Here is a 15,038-nt window from a genome sequence, read left to right on the forward strand (position 1 = left end):
GTGTGTAGTTCCAGAACAGTTCCACATGCTGGACAGATGCTCACTACAGTCTAAGCCTTTTTTTTTTTAGCAATAATTGACCTCAATTAACAGCAAGAGTTTTCCAGCTTGGTAAAACCCAGAAAGAGTGAGGTGGCATTACTAATACAGGAAGGCAAATATTATATTAGGATATGAAATACAGTGAGCACCATGCACATAATCTGAAAATCACAGCTCAGTGCTGACTTCTAATGAGATTTTGCAATTGTGCCAGAAGAGGCTTCCCCAACAAGGGAGTAAAAACCTGAGCTGTTTATCATTTACTAATGCATACTACAACTGTTAGAGACAGCTTCTTCAAAATCTAATATTGCCATATCTATTTTGACAGCTGTAATCTTGGGTAAACAACACTGAACATAATATGATTAGCAGTTATAATTTCCGTTTGATGTGAATGTAATAACCTTAATTCAAATCTAAACCAGAAAATGAGGAACTGTGAAATTTTCACCCTGACAGCACTGGAAATAAAGTTAAAGAGACAGCCCATCTCCATGGTGGGAACTGTCTAGGGCTCTTGAGACTGGATCATTTGTACTTCAAGAAATACCACTTCCAATAAAACCAATATAAGCATCTAAGATAAATTTGACTGTAAATTACAAAGGGCACATGTGTTAACAGAATAATGAATTTTTTTACACCACATTAATTAGCACAGGAAGAACTGTATTTCCCAAGCAACAAATGTATTATTGCCAAACACCACTCCTGGAAATCAGAAACAACAGGTAGGTTATTGAGAGTGTGGTCTAATCAAAGAAATTTTCTTATTCTGTCTTCTATTCCAATTTCTATTTTTGATGGTTTTTCTGGTGTTGCTTTAAACAATCTGCCTAAGTAATGCAGCTTCTTCATCATGTTTTAGGAAACCATTCTAATTTGATAGGTAATAATTACAAATTTAGCTGCAGGCTAATTTTTTTGCAAATTAGTTTACTGCTACTAATTTCAGAATCTCTCTCCTCTTTGACAGTCAAGCATTTCAGACACAGTTATGGGTAGAAAATGTTATATTACCAACTTGTATCAAGACTCTTTTCTTCACAGAAAAAATCTCTCCACATTTCAGACATTCCTGATAATTCCTCAAAACTTTTTACCCTTCTGGCAATTACTCAACTTTTCCAGAGCCAGTTATTTGTAAGTCAGAGATCAGAGCCCAGTCTTAGTGCAGTAGTACATAAACCAGCCCTGGCTGAACTCTTCTTAATCACAGAAGGCAGCACACATCTGAGGAAGACAAAAACCTTTTCAGATTTTTTCTTTTTTTTGTTAGTATTCTTTTTCCAAAGTGAATAACATTTTTCCCCTCCCTAGTTTTTCACACAATCTGAAATTAAAGAGCAAATTTACTCTTTGAAAGCTGGAGAATGAAATAAAATAAGCCCCAAAATGGAGGGGTGTATCCTGGAAAAGAAGGTAAAAATTTGTCACAGACATGTTTTATGAAAAATCCTTTTGTTAGTATTTTTCTCCTGAGAAGCTGAGAGGCCTCATGAACAAAATGTAAACAATGGTTATCTGTTGCTGTGGAATGCAACAGGTGGATCTGTGATTGGTCTCATGTGGTTGTTTCTAATTAATGGCCAATCACAGCCAGCTGGCTCAGACCTTCTGAGAGTCATGAGCTTTTGTTATTCATTCCATTCTTTTTCTTTTCCTTTCAAGCCTTCTGATGAAATCTTTTCTTCTATTCTTTTAGTATAGTTTTAATATAAGACATATATAATAAAATAATAAATCAGCCTTCTGAAACATGGTGTCAGATCCTTGTCTCTTCTCTCATCCTGGGACCCCTGTGAACACCACCACAAAAAAGTATGTGCAGAGGTTTTCCAGTGGTCTTATATGATTCATTATGCATGTAATATAAGATTGCAGATAGAAGTTCAACCCTCAACTTCAAAGGTCCTGTGAGAGCATCAGCAAAAGATAACTCCTCCATGTTCTGAATATGCACTGTGGGAAAGTGACAATAATGGCTATGACAAATTGTTATCTAAAGAGACTGTGAAAAACCTGACTCAGGACCAAAGCCCTATACAACCCTGCAAGATACTCTGTACACATAGGATAAATTAATCTTTATTTAATAAAGTCAAGCAGACAGCTCCACTAACACCTCATTCCTATGTGTCAGTCATTGACCTTTGCAGCAAGCCAGAAGCATGCTTAATTAAAAGAAAAAGAGCAGCATAAAAATTTAGGAAGAATTCCACTGAGCAGCTCAGGTAGCAGATGTGATGTTCTAGCTCCTGCCACCGTTCCCAGAGCACACATCAGATATCTCTTGCTAACAGTGGTGTGCATGTCCCTACAACTTCTGCGCTGCATATTGTGCCCAGTTCCTTCTCTTGCTTGGAGGGGCTCATTGTGCTGTGTTTTGTGTATCCCATTCCTTGGGACTCGGGAGCAGCTGGAGAATGACATGTGGAAATCACAGCCAGAGAAGACTGGTGCATCCCACACCTTTTACATTGGTGTGGAGTTGATGTGTAGGAAGGGCATAAATGCAGCCAAAGCCCTTCTGGCTCCCTGGTCAGATGTAGCCTCTATACCTCCCACATCTTCTTCCCTTCCATCTCTTTTTCCATGGCATGCATCCCTTCTCTCCTCCTGTTGTTGCTTGTGGGAACCCAGGAAATTCCTCTGGCTGCCCTGGAGGATGCGAGACCCTGTCAGGAGGCTCAGAGACCTTGGCACAGAGCTCAAAACCCCTGTGCCTTTGAATTAGCCCTTGGGAAAAAAACAATTACCAATCTTTATATGAAGGATTACCAGCCACAAAAGTTTAATTAGAATGATAGTGAATTTATCACAGGGTGAAAAATAGATTTTTGAGGTTTTTAGAATGGGGGTTCAGGGGGCAAGATGGAGGAATCTGGGCATGTCCAGCCTTTCTCCTTCTTCTTCTTCTTGGCCTCCATCTTCTGGATGATGTTGGCACTTTTAGATTGGTTTAGAGTAGAAGCTCATGGTCTAACATAGATGACAGGTATTGGAAAGTAATTGTAAACCTTGTATATCTGGTTTTTAGTATAAAAAGATAACACCGCCTGGGGGCAGGCAGAGTGTATCGGACTGTCTTGCTGAGCAGACCTCAGCTGGACAGGAGAAAAAATTTTATAGATGAGGAAAAATAAACAACCTTGAGACCGAGAACTGAAGATTTCTGACTCCTTCTTCAAGCTCTGGGCTGGGAAAAGAGACTTTCTAACACATCTCGAGGTCACTCAGACCAGCGAGAGAGCCTGAGAGTTGCTCCTGCTCCTTCATAAACAGCTATGAGGTGTTTAAAGTGTCCATGTTGAGCGTGTGGCTGCTACACATCCTTCCATGACTGCAGTGAAGGAAGGGAGATCCAGACACACACACCTTTTTGCATAAAGAATATACTTGTCTTATCCTATAAGGACCAGGTTAAAAGCTGGACAGAGATGTTGCATCACATATAAATGCAAGAGGTTACATTTTCAAGAGATGCTGTGTAGGTCTCAGGTTTTCATACATATGTAACACTGAAAGTTAGTCAGAAAAACTTGTCAAATCAAATCGAATGTCAATGCCAGAAAGGCTCTAGCCAGAAATTATTCTGCATCTCAGTATTTCAGTTTTTCTGTTGCATTTCTATTAAAACCAAGTCATGTCTATAGGGCACGAAGGCACTCATTCATGAACTTCTTAAGGAACAAATCCTCTGTTTGAATAATTGCAAATGAAAAGTTAAATCCTGAAATTCTATTGCAATCTGAGTTTTCACTGCAGGCCACAATGTCCTAATAACCTAAACATTAGAAAAATGGAAAATCTACATAGCAATATAATCTCCATGGAGAAAGAAAACTCCAGATTCAGAACAAGTGCTTTTCTCTTAATATTGAGCATATCTTGTTGGAATTTGTAATCCCCCATCGTAACCCTATGTTAACTATTTTGACAAAATGAATAGTGTTTTCAAGCCATATAATTTTGACATGAAAACAAAACTACTCAAAACTGCAACAAATAGAAAGCAGATAAAAAGCCACCATTTGATCTCATAGTGAAGAATGGTGCACTCTCAGCTGCTGTGTGGCAAACAATTAGAAGTGAACAGAGACAAATGCAGATTTAACCCTCACTTGTCTGCCTTTAATCACAGGCAACGTGAAGATGTTTTAGGCTGAACAGCTGATGGACAAAAGATTACAGAATGCTTTCATTAACCCACAACAATGTCCTCAAACTACATGTTTTCCCAAAGGCAGGTAAGGAAATGAATAGATATTACAGAAAGGGAGCTGAAACCTATGGTTTTGTAGCAGGAGCAGGAAAAGTGTTTTGAATGGAGTAACTGCAAGAAATTTAAAAACTCAGTGGTTCTTTGGTTGGGTTTTTGTTTTTTGTTTTTTTTTGTTTTTTTTTTGTTTTTTTTTTTTAAGCCCTAAGCAGATAGTTCAGGTGGAAATAGAGAGTTCTGTGAAGAGAGGTAAACATGTAGAGATTACCTGGATTAATGACTTTTGTTTTTAACTGTTGGAATCTAAAAAGAAGATGTTTTATTGCTGTTGGGACTGGTGTCCAAATCTTTCACTGTTTCAAAACCAGTGCAGATAGTTGTAAGTTTGTTTGTTTATTTGTTTGAATTTGTAACCCCCAAATCAGTCCAGTAGAAAGGGCCAGAGAGTACTCTAAACTGATTAGGTGAAGGTGTAAAGGACTTGTGATGCAAGAGACCTTAAATGCTTATGCTTTTAATTTCTCACTTATTTTTTGCTGTTGTGTTAATATCTGGAACTTCAGGTTTGCACTTTAATACAAGGTAAGAGTAAAAAAATCAGGTATTAAGACTCATGCAAACAAAATTCTTTTAAGTCTTGGAACATTTAGATTGGGGGCTTTAAGTGATCTTTCAATCACTGTGCTTTTCATATCTTGAAATGCAAATTGGTTTATATTGACATTGATATATTGATTGATCTTTCAATCAATATGCTTTTCATATCTAAAGAGCAATATTAGAAGTTTTGGGTCTGAGAGGAAGACTGTCCTGTCACTGTCCTTGCAGAAGGACAGCTTAAGAAAGCCAAGCTGGAAAGAGACCCAGAATATATATTTTCCACCAAAAGCAGCAATCAAATGATTTGTTTATTGTGGAAAATAATGTCAGAACCAGACTTTATTGGAGGGAATGGGGGAGTAACCCTGCACAGGACAGGACACTGGGTGAGGAACATCTTCCTCTTTGCCACACGTGAACGAATGCCTGTGGTACACAGGTCTCGTTTGGTGGCAGTTACTTCATCTATTTGAAACAATACAGCCAAAAACTTCATCTGTTTGAAAAAAAAACAGCCAAAAAAGACAGTTCCTGGGGGACCCATGCTCTGCTCAGCAGTAGAGTATTGTCCTCTTCTCCAGGCAGACTCAGTGCTGTGCAACTCCTGCATACAGACAATTGCAGCTGACCTGCTCTCAAGGGATACCAAGCATTTCATTTCCAAACTAGCTATCTACATAAATGTCTCTCTGCTTTTATAGTTCAGGAAAGGGAAAAAAAAATAGTGACATTGGAAAACTGTGAGACAAATGTTATCATTATTTCGGCTCAAGAAATACTTTCAGCATTTCAAGTTTCTTGGCTGTGGTGATTTGTTTCATGCTCATGTTGCCATCTTCAAATTTTTTATAGGTCCTTGCAACAGGGGAAGTATAACCCAGTCATGTGAAAACCCAAACAGAACTGAAACCCTGTACATCTGGTTTATGTCCTATGGTTTAAATATTCGCATACTAGCAAAAGGCTAAATGACCAAAATAAGTCACCATAATTGCAAAATTCAGCTCTATTTCTCCATTCAGACTTTAGGAACAGAAATATTTGTAGCAGAAATACCAAGATTTTTCTGAATGTGTCAGCCCATGTGAGGGCACCAGAAGAAAATGAAGGGTTAAAACAGTAGCACGTAGCACACACAGAGCAGTCAGCCTTGTAAACACAGAGAAAGAACTGTGTTGCTGTTGGGATACAGGTCTTTTCATGTAGGTATAAACAAGATGATGGCAACCAGACTGCATCACATGTGCCATTCTCACCCCTCTCACAAAACCAGAAATCAAGTTACAGCCAGAAGGACAACCAAAATGAGGAAATAAAGGCAATGGGTAGCAACAGGGCCTAAGAATAGTAGAATATAAACAAGGTTCAGAGGAAAAAGCTCATGCCATAGTCATTGCTGAGTTCTCAGAGGCACATCAAGTCTATCCAGATATGAGTTTTCTTTCCCAAGAGATCTGTTGAGGAGACTGAAATCCTATTTTTGGTCTTCTTCAGTTTTGATTGTGGGCAGCTTGTGAACATCTGGGTGTGAATAAGTGCAGCCCATGAGACAGTGAGTGAGACTGGTGACAGTTGTTATTTAAGGTATTTCTTTCCCTTTCTATACAGTCTTACACAGACTTCCATTAATTTACTACAGGATTTCAGGTACTAGAGGATTTCTCTATTTGAAAGGAAATAAGTGACTAGCTTTTTTCTTTAAAAAGAACCCCAAAACAACATCCATTTGTCTGATGCCAGTTGAATACACAACACTTCAGGGATACATAGCGAGGAGCCTCTGCTGCTGGAGACATTTGTGCTAATTACTTTCCCCCTTCTTATCTGCAGTGGAAGTGAAAAAGAAGTGGAATTGATCTCTTAAGTGCTGTGCCCAAAGAACAACCTTTAAGGAGAAACTACCTTAATTAAAACAAGATGAGCAGCAGCACTTCAGGACAAAACTGCACAGCCATCAAACAGAGCAGTGGCTTCAGGACTGCAAGTTCACAGTAATTAAGAACAGAGATGAGCAGCTCTGGTGGGAAGAGCCTGAGCAAGGCTTAAGTCACACTGTCACCCACAAAATGATGTTAGTGAGACACACAGTTTAGTCTGACAAACAAAGCTGATCAGCACTTGAGAGAAAGGATTGGGAATATTAACTTGGCAGACAGTATATGAACAAGTTTACTCACGGATAAGCTGCAGAAGAAAGAGAGAAAGTGACCAAGAATTTAAATTCTCCAAGATTTAGAGGAGAGCTGGAGGGAGCACAACTAAGAGCATTCAGAGGACAAGTTGTAAAGCTGAGAAGGGCCAAACCAGAAAGACAGATTTCTAGATCTCAGGGGAGCAAACAACTGCCAGGCTGACAGATTTTCAAAGTGTCTGCCGGTTAAATGAAGGGGTAGGTGCAGCACCAGAGATGTGCTCGTAAAGATCTTCCCAAGGGCTGAGGAGGAGCCATCCTGAAGCTTCAGCACCATCTGGCAGCTGGGAAGAAGGCAAGGGGATTTGCTACTGCCCAGCAAACATTTGCACAACACACCTCCAGAAAAGGTCAGCATTTGAAGCTGTTATTGAGCAGTTTCCTGTAGAAGTTTTTCCAGGTGTACAGATGCCTGAAGGCATTGTCCATCAGGGGATTGAAATAGGATGGAGGCATCCAAAATGAGAGAGCTCATTTACAGAGAAACATCACTTGACAGCTGAAGAGAGCAATGCATTTCAAGAATAATTTGTCTGTGCATATTTGCCACAGTTCTGTTTTCTGCTTAAATGCAAAATCTATCAGGTTGCTCCTATTTTTAAATACAATACACAGAACATCATACATTCATTGGAGAAACAGGTATAAATGTGAAAACATCAGTAAGAGCAATACAGCACTTTTGGCATTAGTTTGTACCTCAACAGCATGTTTAAATTTTAAAACCTATGTCATATAAAATAAGGGAAAGGACAAACATGTTTCATACTTACTCCCTTTGATATTTTCAATTGTGTGTGTCCTCTAGGGGTTTTTTAAAGTGTAGGACTTTTACATCTCAAGTATATTCCAAACAGAGATGTAAATACACAGAAAAAGAATGGTTGTTAAATCATAGCAGGTTAAATTATTAAATCATCTCAGTGACAAGACCCAGAAACAAGACTTGGCCCCAGAAACAAGACTCTAATTCTGAGTGATTTTCCATCACTCAGAATTATAACTGATCACTTGCATCAGCAAAAAGATGTATGAAGGCCAAATGGGCACACTACAAATGCCACCCAAAAGATACATGGAGCAGCACTTTATATACAGCTCTGCAAGCATATTAGAAACATTCAGATCTAGTTATATGTTTCTTCATGTGAAAATTCAAAGTCTAGTCTTTATAAGAAACAAAGAAAATATTCTCTCTCTTGAAGCCCTGCTGGAAAGCCCAAACATCTGCAGAATGCAAATGAGCACCACCTGCTGCGGCCTCAACAGGCTGAAAAACATTCTGCTTGCCTCTAGATAATATAAATACAAATAGTTGTATGTTAAATTGCTAAAGTGAAAATCACTTTTGCAAATAGAAAAGCCAGGTTCAGCTGTAAGCAAGACCCCTACAGAAAGATTTGTTCTGTGGGCCTGTGGATAAATGCCATTGCCTCAGAACTGCAGCAGCTCCTAAGGAAGATGTGTTATCCTGAGGACAGTTCTGCATAAGCATCTTTCATTTGGGGATTACATCTTCTGCCTTCTTCAGAGATCATCTGGGTCATTTTCTGTGCACCACACCTTTCATTTTAATGGAAATCAGAATGCCCAGCATTTCAGCTCTGCTGTTTTTTCAAAATGCATTAGTGACATTTGCTGATTGAGTTGTTCTTGGTTAGTGACTAAAAGCTTTTGTTCAGTGTGCTCTAATATGTTCTGCTTCGCTCTTTTCTCTTTATTTGCTTTATCAGATATGAGCATCCCTAGATCTGGTGTTAAACACTCTGGTGCATCACTAGGCAAATGGAGAGGAAGAGGTCAGAGCAATTGAGGCTTCACTGCTTTATGAACTCACAATTATAGAGGTTAAGCCATCACACAAGATGCCCACAGAGCCCCAACAGTTTTTTTTTCCCTTTATTTCTCTCCCCCCATCTTTTCTCCTTCCTGATAAATGAGCAGTGAAAGAAGTGACATGTTTATTTCCTGGCTCTGATGCAACCCAAGTATGAGGCAAGCAGGGGAGAAAACGTTGAGCATAAGATCTGGGAGTTGTTTTTGTCCGGAAATGTTGATATAACAAGACTGATTTATTTTATAAGTCTTAAAATTCTTCCAAACAAAATATTTTGAAATAACCAACAGAAGGTCCCTGGCATTTCTCATTAGATTAAAGTGTCAGTGGCAAACTCCAGACACTGCCTCAGACACACTTACCAATTGCCATTTAGCTTGTGCAGAGAACAGTCAGAACACAGCCAGAATCAAAACTGGGAAATACAGAAAAAACAAACTAGGATGGGTTATTTCTCTCTGCTCAGAAAAATTAACCATCTTTCATGCTCAGAGATTGCAAACACTCCATGCAGCAATAATGTTCCCTCATACATTGATAGACTTTTTAAAAGTCAGCGTGGGGTGGCAGCTATTTGGGGAAAATAAAAACCCCAAAAAGCAAGACAGCAGCAATATCTTGTCTGACAACATAAATAAAGCCCTTTTCCACACTATCCTTCTTGCTTGAGGAGTTTTTCTTCCATCTTTAATATCTGGGAATGGTTGTTCATTAATGGGCCTCATCAGTGTCTGCTTTAGGTTCACACACATCCAACACAAGTACCCCAAGGTGCAGCTCCTAAGGAGAAGCCACCTATTCCATTTTCACTGTGCTGTCAGAGCACATCCCCCTTGCAGATCTGCTGATCAGGAGGAGAGCTAAAGCCTCAGACTTGGCAGTGCTTTGGCAGCAGATGAGGTGATGAACCCCTCTCCTACCCCTCTCTAACCTCTTAAATAACCTTGGACACAGGCCATGGTCTCCCTATCCCATCCTTTCTTTCATTCACAACTCATATCCCTTCTTCCCTTCTCCATCCCAAAAGACTCCCGTCTCTTTCTCTCCCTCTGTCCAAAATCACCACTTTCCTCTCTTTCCCACTGCCACATCTTTACCTTTCACAGCTGTGAGTCTTCTCCCTCACCATCACAGGGGGATGCAGGAGACTGGAGCTGGCCTTGCAGACACCTTCTTGTCTAGAACACTTCCATGCAAGCTGGGTGTAAGGTGAATTTCATGTGACTGAAAACCTCTTAGGCTGCCAAAGCTTTTTTTTGGCTTTTCTGTATCTGCATTTCACTCCAAGGCTCAAATGCTGGTGTGGAAGAAGTGTCTTGGCACCATGTAAGGGCAAAAAGAATAGAAAACTCACAAGGAAAAAGCACAAGCTAAAATGGGAGTGCTAGGGTACTTTTTTTGCAAATTTTTCACAATGCACACTCAGAGCGAAGTCCATCAGTATTCCCTTGCCATAATGAAACACCCGTGCTGGAGCTGACAGGGATGCTTACCCCTCTACAGCAGCAGAGAGAAGCCTGTGCTAGTGCAGCTGCTGCAATAACTTTCTTCAGATCAGCAGCTTACCCCAGTAACTCCAGCTACAGCAGACCTGTGGCAGGTGCCAGGCTGCTGGCTCTGCAGAGCACAGAGCCCTGGATCTAGCGACTAAATCTGAACTCAAGTACTGCAGCAGGACAAGATTTTAGCAGGACAAGCTTTCTCGTGCTGTCTTGAGCACGCATCCTTCCTCCTGCACCCAGGGGAAATAAAAGGAGCTCAGCTGGATCCCTCCATCATCTCACAGAAATGAAAGTCTGTGGTAGAGGTGAAGGTTGGTGTTTGGGGCTGAGGACTCACAGTCCTCCCAGTCTGTGAAGACAAATGCCAGCTCAGCCACAGTTCATGTTTGCACCAAGTGTAGTTCATAGGAGGCATTTGTTCAAGGAGAAAGAGAAGCAGTTATACCTTGGATAAACACTTTCCTTAATTTTTCTCTCTTTTCTTATATTTTTAGTGGAATTAAGCATTTCCTTGGTCAGACCAGATGCAGAGAAGCTGGAGAGGAAAATAAGAGCTGGAGGAGAGGAAGCCAATCTCTATATGTAAATGGATCATCAATGCCATCTCTATCTCTGTTAATAATTTAAATAATTACAAGCTGGAGAGACATTTTGCTTTTTATGTTGGTTTTTTCCGTGAGGACAGAATGATGTGGATTACCCTCCCTTGCTCAGTTCAAATAATGCAACTATTTTTGTTGCTGACTTGTTAGAGACAATGACCTGCAGGGTACCTGCAGCTCATTCTCCATCAGCCACTCATCTTTCACCTTCATTGTAAATCAAATGGCAGGCAAATTAACATTGCTTTTTGAATCTCCTATGACTGGTTTCATACCATACTGGTATGCCATTGCCTGAACATCCTATAGTAGAAGAGGGGGCATTTTATTTTAATTTTTTTTTAACATGTCCAGTTGCAATGGTTGCAACGGAGTGGGGCTGGAATCTGACATTTGTACAGAAACTGAAAGAAACTCCTGTTCAAATATTCTGTGACAATTAGCCTTCATGTTGAGGCCAGGAGCCCCTTTGGCTGGACTACATCAGCAATAAAGCAGCAAGATGTTTGTATGGAGGAGGCAGAGGACCCATACTGTGGGCCAGACTGGGAGGGAGAGGCACGATAGCCAAGGACCTCGAAGCTGTGAATGAGTTTAGGTTAGTGATTCAGAAGGGAGTGTAACTTAGACCAAAAAGATGAAGATGAGCTTAGTAGCTGTTTTGGTCACATGGAGATTGGTGGATGGTGACCTGGGGAAAAAGACTGTCAGACAAACTGGATGACAGAGGAGTAGGAAGCTAAGTGCTACCCTGCTCTTTTAATATATACCTGTTCCACTTTAAATCCCTGTTTGCTTTTGTTGTATGTTGTGTTAAAACTCAAGGCTAAAATAAAGACTCAAATTCTGCATTTTCCAAATGCTTTGCTGGCTGGTGTAGCAGTACACATCATACTAAGAGGTGGGGGTGGATGCATCCACCTAAGGATGCAAAGTCAAGGCAGGTCCTGCAGCACCAATGTTCCTTGTCAACTTAGTCATTAAATCAACCCTGCTGCAACAGTTTTAAATGAAAAAAAATTGTGGCTACTCTCCTTTCTCTTTAATTACACTGTAGGCTCACAGACAGTGTATGGGGACATAAAGACTCATAAAATATGTGTCTGCATACATGTGTGACCTATTTATTATCCAGAAATCTCTTTAATGCCAAGAACTACATTAGATAGTTCAAGCCACTGCTCACAGTGAGTCACATAATGAGGTTCTTCAGATTATTGTTGTCATTAGCCCATTCCCTTCCCCCTTCTCACTTAGGAAGTTCATTTAGGCAAGCAGTCATTTTAAGAACATGCAAATGCTGATTGCTGATTTCTATGGATCTGGCAAGCAGCCAGGCTTCAGGGACGCTGGCTACTATAGGCAGTGGGAAGTTAAATATGCATGACCTCCCATAACGTTGATCCATGGGCTTGCAGGCATTCTGCACCTGTAAAAATCCCAGCTATTCTGCATGCAAAGTGTCTCTGGTGTTGTCATTGAATCACTTTGTGCTTCAGTGATCAGGTAAACTCAGCACATGTTCATTATCTTTCTCTGCTTTGGTAAAGTCTAGAATAAAAAGTCATTATTTAATCATGGTAAATCCAATATTTTGCTCCTGACAGGCATGTACATATTGCACATGGGAAGGAGGAGCTGAATCCATACTGACAACTTTGCAGTTGTGTTAAAATCTGATGAGTTTGCTGCTATCAAGATGTGGGGAATAAAATGCAGTAGTTAATATAAATAATTTATTTAGCAGTAAGGAATTAATAATGCATTATTAAGATCAGGGTAGCACTAGGAAATTGCCTGAGGAAATTGTACACAATAAGGAGTCACAAAAAAAGTCAACTATAGCTCAAGGTTATAAATCAGAATCTAAGTAGAATAAAATTTATAAATCTAATAAAATCAGCTTCACCTAGTCTCAACCTACAAATATTTGTATAACATATAGGACTGACAATATCTGTACTCTTAAAGAGATTCCATACATTAATAATATTATAAAATAGTAGACTATTAATAAAGGGCTAAATTTTGACATCATGAATACCAGAGGAACTTGGGGCATAATTTCCAATTAAAAATGGAACTTCTAGGATAAGGGGAAAAAAATACCCCCAAATAAGAGCAAATGTATGGTTCTAGAGCAGAAAGGACTGCATGGAGTGCTGACTTTTCACTTCAGTCCTCAAGATTTGCTTTGAGCCAGTTTCTTTCCTCCACCTGGTTGCTGTATCATAGCAGTGGTAGCAGGGGCTCTTCCTCATGGAGGGAAATTCCTCTGTGAGAGGCAGCACAATGGTAGTGGTTCCTCCCTGCACCCAGCCAAGTGCCATCACTGGGATCACAGGGTACCTGTGGTGCTTTCTAAGGCTGTGGAAGATGCTCTGAGCATCAGAGGGATGTGGCCTGAAGAAACACTGTGGGCCTTTTAGTGAAACTGAAATAACAGCAGTGCAAGCTATCTGAGGGTCACCACTGGCTTTTTGTGGCCAATTTGTAGGGTTTTGTGTCCTGTTGGTGGCTCACAGCCGGTCCATGACTAATCACTGATTAGTGATCCCAGCCCTGTAGAATTAATATCTTCCATAGAGGAAGGATTTTTAATAATAAATACCACAGTGCATGAGCCTACACTTCAAACAGGAGGAGGAGGATGACAAGGACAATACTCTACTCCAATATTGTCATTATTGCTGCATTTGGTGTCCCCTTTGCAATTGCTGAGGGAACAGGTCAATGGCTGCACAAGCAGAGGTATTCTCTTTCACAAGGGTTTGGCTTAGTTACTGTTTATGTCACAATTACTGTGTTTATAATTGCAGAGCAAACATAACAAAACAACTTTTCTAACTGTAAAAGCACTGCTTCCTTGTTTGTATGCCACAACATATTGCTGCTAAGCATTCAGCTTTGGGTTTGTAATGTTTTGGAGAACTAGCTCTAAATAAACAAAAACAAAGGGAGACTGGCAGCTTTAAGCTGATTGAGTGTCCTTCAGTGTTAAAACGTGCTTTATTTAAGAACAGAAAGATTCATTAATGCCTATTTATGATCTATTTTTAGAGTAATTCCATGCAATTACTATTCATATGACTCAAGCACCCAGGCTGAATTTTAGCCAGGCAATAACAGGATAATTTTATAATGCCAGAGAGTCTCTTGAGAAGATTTGGAGGAAATACAAATCAACTGTTAGTATGATCAGGCTGTGCACACTAACTCAGTTTCTAGCTCTGTACAACAGGAGATATTCATAGTGGAATATCAGACATCAACCAGCACATAGGTGCAGCACTGCTGGCTTTGTAACATCTGGGCTCTGTGCAGTTGCAGAGCAGGGAGTGGCTGGAAATGAGCTCAACACTCTCCATTCTCCTTTTACTCCCAGCAATGAAGTATGTGAGAAATACTGATGCAAAGTTTCCCAGGGAGGCATCAGACAAAGAGGGATGAAGAGGTGCATATGCTGGCAAACACTCTTAGAAGTGAATGAATACATGTTTATAAAATGGCTTGCTCTCACACACTAAGGATCTTCTTTTCCTGTCCATGTGAACTTTCAATGAGTCAAAGTCTTATTTTCCTTCTTATCCTAATTCTGTTCCCCCTAACACTCCTTTTCCCCCAGTATCTAAACTTTGTCTCCATCCTTTCTTTCCAGGACTCAGCTGGGTGTAGTGTTGCAGTGTAGGGCAGCCTGGGAGGGAGGGCTGGGAAAGGCAGCTGCAGGCACTCCATAACCTCTGCCAGAGAAGCCCTTCAATACCATGCACTTGTCAGATTAATTCTACACCGATTAATTACCCAGATTAATTCTAGACTAATTAATAATTTCTGGAAGGCAGTGGAGAGAGTGGTTTTGTCTCTAAATGAGGGCAGTGACTATCGGGATACCTGAGCTAGCCCTAGGGAAATGGCAGGTTAAGATAGAGGGTATGCAGGAGTACTCTTATCCTTCTGGATGAGTGCTCTGGGGCCAGGCAAGGTACTTGAGGATGCCTGATGGCATCTATTCTTAGACACCTTGGAAACAGTTCTGGGT

Source organism: Molothrus ater, chromosome 3, assembly GCF_012460135.2.
Source record: "Molothrus ater isolate BHLD 08-10-18 breed brown headed cowbird chromosome 3, BPBGC_Mater_1.1, whole genome shotgun sequence".
Classification (NCBI taxonomy): domain Eukaryota; kingdom Metazoa; phylum Chordata; class Aves; order Passeriformes; family Icteridae; genus Molothrus; species Molothrus ater.